At 39.2% G+C, this 6,880-nt stretch overlaps 1 long non-coding RNA gene across 2 annotated transcripts in view; it reads left to right on the top strand.

The window, feature by feature from the left end:
* The first annotated feature begins 1,776 nt into the window (after positions 1 to 1,776).
* The window catches only part of LOC119367083, a 6,708-nt gene continuing 1,604 nt past the window's right edge, over positions 1,777 to 6,880 (top strand). The window contains exons 1-3 of one of the 2 annotated variants that reach the window (XR_005176186.1): positions 1,777 to 1,929; positions 2,178 to 2,304; positions 2,613 to 2,738. This is a non-coding gene — a long non-coding RNA (uncharacterized LOC119367083). The remainder of the gene's footprint in view (positions 1,930 to 2,177; positions 2,305 to 2,612; positions 2,739 to 6,880) is intronic. The other variant, XR_005176187.1, reaches the window with a different exon arrangement.

The following is a 6,880-nucleotide window of genomic DNA, read 5'->3' on the forward strand; positions in this document are numbered from 1 at the left end:
TGTTACCGTGAATTGCGTACTGTAGGCGGTACATGTCAACAGTAATCTACTGTCGCTCGACTCGCATACCTGAGGAGGCCCACCGATGTTGTTTACTCCCATTGGTCCACTTACCGGGAGCAAACGCACCCGTGCTGTCTAACACCGCTCTCTTGTGCCATCAATTTATACAGGTGACATGCTGACAACATGGCATAAAGTGCACCGGCCTGCGGAAAGCAGTTCTCACGGAGCGGTGGTGGTCAAATGCCGGACGTGCAATGAGCATGGACCTGACGCTGGCGCATGTTATGGTTAATCCAATATAACTACCCTGTAATCCAATATAACTACTTGTGGGTAAGAAGTTTAGATCAGATCGTTACCAACTTCGAGTTGCAGCGGAATAAGAGTTGGTGTAGGTTGTTGATGAAGTCCCTCGAACCGTTCGCGAACGTTCCCTCAAACTGAATACCGAAAGCACAATCTCTACGGATTGCAGGTGTATAGACTTCATGATCCGATAGCGCTTCACCGTCCAGAGCTAAAATCGTCGCCAGAGAATTAGAGGGAGAAGAAGAGAAACACACGGGGCTTCTCTATTATGAGGATTAGAGAGAACTAGGTCTAGCTCTAATCTAGATCAACTCTAAATTAGAACTAGAACTAAAGAAGTAGAAGAGGCTCCAAAACTTGTGTTCCAAGGGCTGCCTCTTCCCCTCTATTTATATGTTGAGTGCTGGTGCCGCAATTTCGGGAGGGGGGCTCCCCAAAGTCGGTTTGGATCGCAGGGAAGAGTCCTCCTTGGATTCCAACATGAAACACCGCAGATCCCGGTGTTTACATAAACGCCAAGGACAATAGCGTCTGGCCAGGCCAGGGGTAAGCGCCTTGCCTACCATAGAACACCTTTGTGCAACCGACCTACGGCCTCGTGGGCCTTACCCCTTGGCCCAGCCAAGGCTTCCTCGAACCGGGAACCCTTCGGATTTATGCGGAAGGTTCCATAATCTTCTGAGCATTATCAGAAGTTTTCAGGATCTAATAGAACATTTCTTGAAATATCTGAAACTCTTTCGGAAGTCTCTTGAAACTATTTCTTATATTCCTGAAACTATTCAGATATTATTTTCTCATAACTCTCACTCCACTTCCAGCAAGATCAATATCATCCCAGTTCCAGCTGCCTCAGTCCGTTCGATGAAAGAAACGTCGACGGTTGACTAGTTACATACACTAACCTCAACATTGCATTTCATTTGTCTGTCAACACTGCATTCTACAAAAAAAAATCTCATGTTTATAACATTAATTATTTACCTCTAGTTTACAGAAAACAAAAACCACAATGACAAGAAAAAACACATTAAGCACACACAAAAGAGGTGCTCAACAGCTCTGCAAGACCAAAGCTGCTGTCACCATGCATGCATTCACAGGCCCCACTAGAGCATGCAAGTCGGTACTAACTACTCCCTCCATTTCAAATTACTCGTCGCTGAAATGGATGTATCTAGAACTAAAATACATCTAGATACATCCATACGTGCGACAAGTAATTCGGAACGGAAGGAGAAGTACTCACGCCTGATCTGTATTGTGAGAATCAAATGGTAGTATCCAATCCAAAGTCTAGGGCCTACCCTGCCCTTACTTTATTTCAAAGTAAAAGGAAAAGAAAGAAGCAAAGACGCAGAGAGGCATGGCTGCAATACCATCTTTGCTCCAGCCTCAAGCAAAGAAGGAACCATCTTTGCCAAGCACAGGCGCTGCGATACATACCATACGTACCATTGCAGCTGGTTCACTGCTCTCCAATATCCCCGTCCATTCATTCCTTGCTCCTCTCCTCCTTGGTATAACCTGGCATCAACATTTTTCTTTTGGCGCAAGGAAGATTTGTGTGCCGGCAAATTCAGATACTGCAGTGCAGGCTACTACTACTATACGGTATGATTAGTTCTTCTGCTATTTATATATATCATGTAATTGCTCGTGGTAATACTATGCACAAACACAGGTAATTCCTGCGCTTTTCTGATAATTACTAGTTGCATATGCTAGCAAAACATTTTTCTCTAAAAAAAATATGCTACCAAAACATAATTATCCTGCAATTTATCTATCGCATGTTAATTGGTCGCGGTATATATATTATGCCTTGACTGAGATAACGGATTCCTACTCTCTTCTTGTAGGTGATCTATATATAGCTGCTAGCAAATTGATTCATCTGGAGGTGCAGATCGATCGATGGGTTAGATTTGTGGAGCTTCGTGTCTCTGCCGGGCGTCCATTGAAATACTAGTCATCATGCCTCGACAGGTATTTATCTGCGTACATACACATGCATGCTATTTCTTGATACTACTCAGTCATCATGCCTCGACAGGTATTTTTCTTCCTAGCTACACATGCATTCTATTCTCACACGAACTAGACTAGTAGTACCACTGTTGTGGTAGAATATATATATATTCACATGCCTTTGTTTGAGCAAGAGAAAAAACCCGACTCTATATGCACAATTGCTCGCACTGTCCTTATTTAGTAGTTTAGTTTCAGTTGACAATGTTTTGTTGATGCGCACAAACATAACTTTTCCCTGTGCTCCCCCCATAATTAACTACCAGGTGCTGACTAGCTAGCCAAGTAAAAGTAATTCATCTGGAGTTGCAGACCGATTGGTCAGATTGATCCCTGGGCTTTCTTGTCTTTAATAGGCCTTCACTGAAATATTAGCCATCATGCCTCGGCAGGTACTTTTTTTCTCTATCTACTACACATGCATGCACTTCTCACAATCTAGACTAGTAGCTAGTTGGCTAGTAGTACTATTCTTGCGGTATATATACATAAATCATTTAAGATGTACTTCTTTTGTCCTAAAATAAGTGTCTCAAGCTTAATACAACTTTTCACTACCAATCTAATACAAGTCCTACGCGTATGCCTAGGTTGCCAATTTGATCACCTTACTATAGATTATATAACATAAAAATTATATCTTTTGAAAATAGAACATCTAAAGTTTATATTGGTATACTTTTTGTAATATATGACTTGTATTAGATTGATCAAATTGACGACCTAGGGGTACGCGCACGCCCTGTAAACTGAGAGAGAGGTAGTACAAAGTTAAGACACTTATTTTGAGACGGAGGGAGTAGTACAATAAGGATTAAACACATATAGTGGACAGGTTCAAAGACTAGCTCGAACACTTCCCTCAATACTCCGCTCAACTCTATCTACCATACTAGGGGAAATGGGTAGCTCTGCCACACCCAGGAACTGTTTTTCTTTCAAGACACACCCGGGAACTGATGGCATCGATTACTGATTTTATTTTATTTTTGAGGGGAGCATCGATTACTGATGGTGCCATTAGCTTAGACTCTTAACCGTCCGAATCACCAGCCCATTACGGCAGGCCCAATTAAAGAAATAGTAACATCCGACCAACTAGCGCGCACATAATTAAAAGAAATAGGAAGAACATAATTGGCATAAGTCACTGACGGTGCCATAATTAAAGCCCGTTTTCCACTGCTTTTTCGGGATTTTTTGTTTTTATTTTTAAAATCGGGTTTTATTTTATTTTATTCTGGTTTTTTTCGTCTTCCTTTTTCTATTTATTTTTTCTTTTTATGTTTTTTCCAAAGCGTGAACTTTAAAAAAACTAAAAAAAATAAATTCATGTACTTTTTGTTAAATTTGTGAATACTTTTTAATTTCTCAAACTTTTTTGCAAGTTTTTTAGTGATTTTTTTTAAATCTGAGATTTTCTTATCGGTGAACAACTTTTTCATATCCATGAACGCTTGGGCACGCACAATAAACTAAGTATTTTTTCTTTTTTCTTTTGTCATTAATTCAGTTTTCTCCTTTTGAAACTTTATTATTCCGTTTGAAAACCATTCAAAAATTTGAAAAAAATGTTGGCAATAGAGGAAAATGTTCATGTTTTCAAATATTCTATACAATTAAAAAAATTCTGGAATTTCATAAAATGTTCCGGTTTTAGAATTATTTGTTCACAAATTTAAGAAATGTTTGTGTTTCAAAAACAAATTTATCATTTTTTTGAAAGTATGTGGATTGCAAGTTTTGTTCAAAATTTTGATCAATTGTTTGGAACTTCTCAACAATTTTGGAAAAGTGGCATGTTTGTATGATTTTCATACAACATTTGAAATGGCATAATTATTTACAAATTTCAAAATATGGTTAGGACATAAGAAAACTCCAGAAAATGCAAAACTTATCGAAACCCAACTTACTTGATATTACGCCTTGATTTGGTCATACAAGGCTATATTAGAAAATTAGGGCCATTTCAAGCATGTTGATAAACAACATGCTCTCAGACGGAGCCTTCTGGACTACCCAAACACTGTCTGTTGAACATGGTCTATATTTGGACATCTTTCAAATGACCCTAACTTATGCAAGCAGGTGGACATCTCATGGTAGAAATCCATGCTAGGTTTGAAGGAAAAAATATATAAAATCGTAATTTAAATAGGTACTTAAAACTGTTATTCTAAATTTAATAAATACAAACAGATAAATTGAAAATAGTAAATCATTTTTTAAAATCACTTAATAAATATTTGAAAAAAAATTAAAATCATAGTTTCTAATAGTTATTTTAAAATATTATTTTGCTATTCCAAACAATATTTCCATTTTTTAACTAACTTCGAAAATAATAATAAAGTTCAAAAGGAGAAAAATGAATTAGAGATAAAAGAAGAAAATAAAATAGAAAGAGAAAAAACGCTTAGGCTTTGGCCCAACTAGGTGAGAACAGCGCTCTTGCTGGACGCCTCTTGGGCCAGCCCTAGAACTCGTCAATATGAAAAAGGTTTCTCGATTTAAAAGATGTCCCTTTTTCTCAAATTTATTCAAAAATTCAAAAAAATCATTCTCTAAATTTTTTGCTCGAATTCAAAAAAATTTGGGGAGTTTCAAATAATGTTCAAGCTATCACAAAATATTTGGAATTTAAAAATCAGGGAAATTTAAAAAGTTGTTTTACTTTTTTATTCATGTGTTTCTGATTTTTTTAATTCCAAATTTGTTAGTGGTTTTCAAAAATGTTTGGAAAATTCACAAAATGTTCGTGTTCATAATTTTGTTTGCTCTTTTTAAAAATGTTTCATGTTTGATATTCTGAGCATTTTTAAAGACATGGTTTTTTGAACTTTCTGTACAATTTTGTAAAATGTGAATATTTGTATTTTGAACAAAATTTTAAAAAGTGAATATTTTTTGAAAGTTTTAACAAACACTGAAAAGCGCGGATATGAAAAAGGGGGAATGAAAAAATGAAAACACAAACAGGAAAAAGAAATATTGAGAAAAGACTGGCTTTTTTACCCTCAAGTAAGTCATGCTCGACGGCTCAGGCATCTCCGGAGGCGACCAACTCCTAGCCAACAAAACTAGCATCAGATCTCATCTCGTCGCCGCCGTGTCGTCAGCGGTGGCACCCTTCCGTCAAAGGTGAAGGGAGTGGAGGGTACACCTTGGCTACGTCCTTCATGAGCGAGGAGGCGGCGCCCATAAGTGTGTGACTGGCCACGGCCGCGGCGGATCATAGTGTTAGGGTGCTAGGAAGCTAGTTGCGGTTGTGTGTGCTGTCCTGCACCTGGCCGTGTATGGTGGTGCTAGGCCTCAGGCGCCTGGCTTGTGTTCGGGCTGGCCGGGCTTTGCCTCCAGATCTGATGGACGGATGCTTGTTGGTTGCTTGGGTGGTAGCCGGATGTTGACGGAGTGCGTGTTGGCTACTCTCGACGACAAGTGGTTGTGTCGTCCATGGCGGTGTTCTGGCTCGGGTGGCTGAGGACCACGGCTTGGTGGAGGTGATACAGATCCGATCGGTCGGGTGATGGTGACCGCAACTATATTGCAATGACTTCCTACGGTTCCACGGCGGAAGCGGTCATCGAAAGGTCTTTGAGAGGGTCAATGGTGGCATCGATGACAGCTGTGTTCGGTGGGATGAGATATTCCCATCGACTACGAAGGCATCTGTGGCGACTTCTTTAATCTCAAGTTGATGTATCGGCTTAGTCTCTCGAAGATGCTCATAGAAGTAGGGTGTGCATATGTGCATTTATAGGAACTAGATGATGCCCCGCACGATTGCTGCAGGATTTCGTAGCTCTATATATGAGGAGGATATTTTGGCAATTAAGAAAACTACTACATCCGTATCAAAATATAAGATGTTTTTTAGGATACTGGTACTGAGGTAGTATTAATTTATTAAATAGTCCAAAAAACAGAGTGTTATAATTGACAACTGAAGTTTTTTCTATAGATTGATGTGCAACTCGTTCAACTAAAGAAATGTTATAGAAGAAGCGAGCATAAGCACATCCCAAGATTTTGGTAGCACAACACCGAAGACTGTTCACGAAACAAACTTTCATAACCCATAGACGCACATATGATAGTCTACTTTGTTGTTGGTTTAGTTCAATAAAATCCGTACCTGAAATGCATCGGAGCGCGCCCCTCTTCTTGGTCCTCCGGTGAGAGGAAGCGCCGAAGCCGGTTGTGATGTGGAAGGATCAATTGAATGTGCATACCAAAGGTTCATCTTTCCACTATAGCAGGATAATAATCTAAAGAAAAACTAAGTATGCTGATGGAAGCACATACCACGAGACCAGTTGTTGATCCTGCCTTCATCTGTATCATCTAAAGATAGATTGAAACAACATCATTAGTGGAGACGAAGTGAATAAATTAGCTTGGCATCTCCACAAAAGCGTACAGGATCAGAAAAAAAAAGAGGATACATGCAGACATCCAGGATGCTAAGATTAGGCATCAGTGGGTAAATATAAATTAGGAAAATTAGGAGTAACGTTGTGCAGCAAAATGG

This window comes from Triticum dicoccoides, chromosome 2B (genome assembly GCF_002162155.2).
Source record: "Triticum dicoccoides isolate Atlit2015 ecotype Zavitan chromosome 2B, WEW_v2.0, whole genome shotgun sequence".
Taxonomy (NCBI): Eukaryota; Viridiplantae; Streptophyta; class Magnoliopsida; order Poales; family Poaceae; genus Triticum; species Triticum dicoccoides.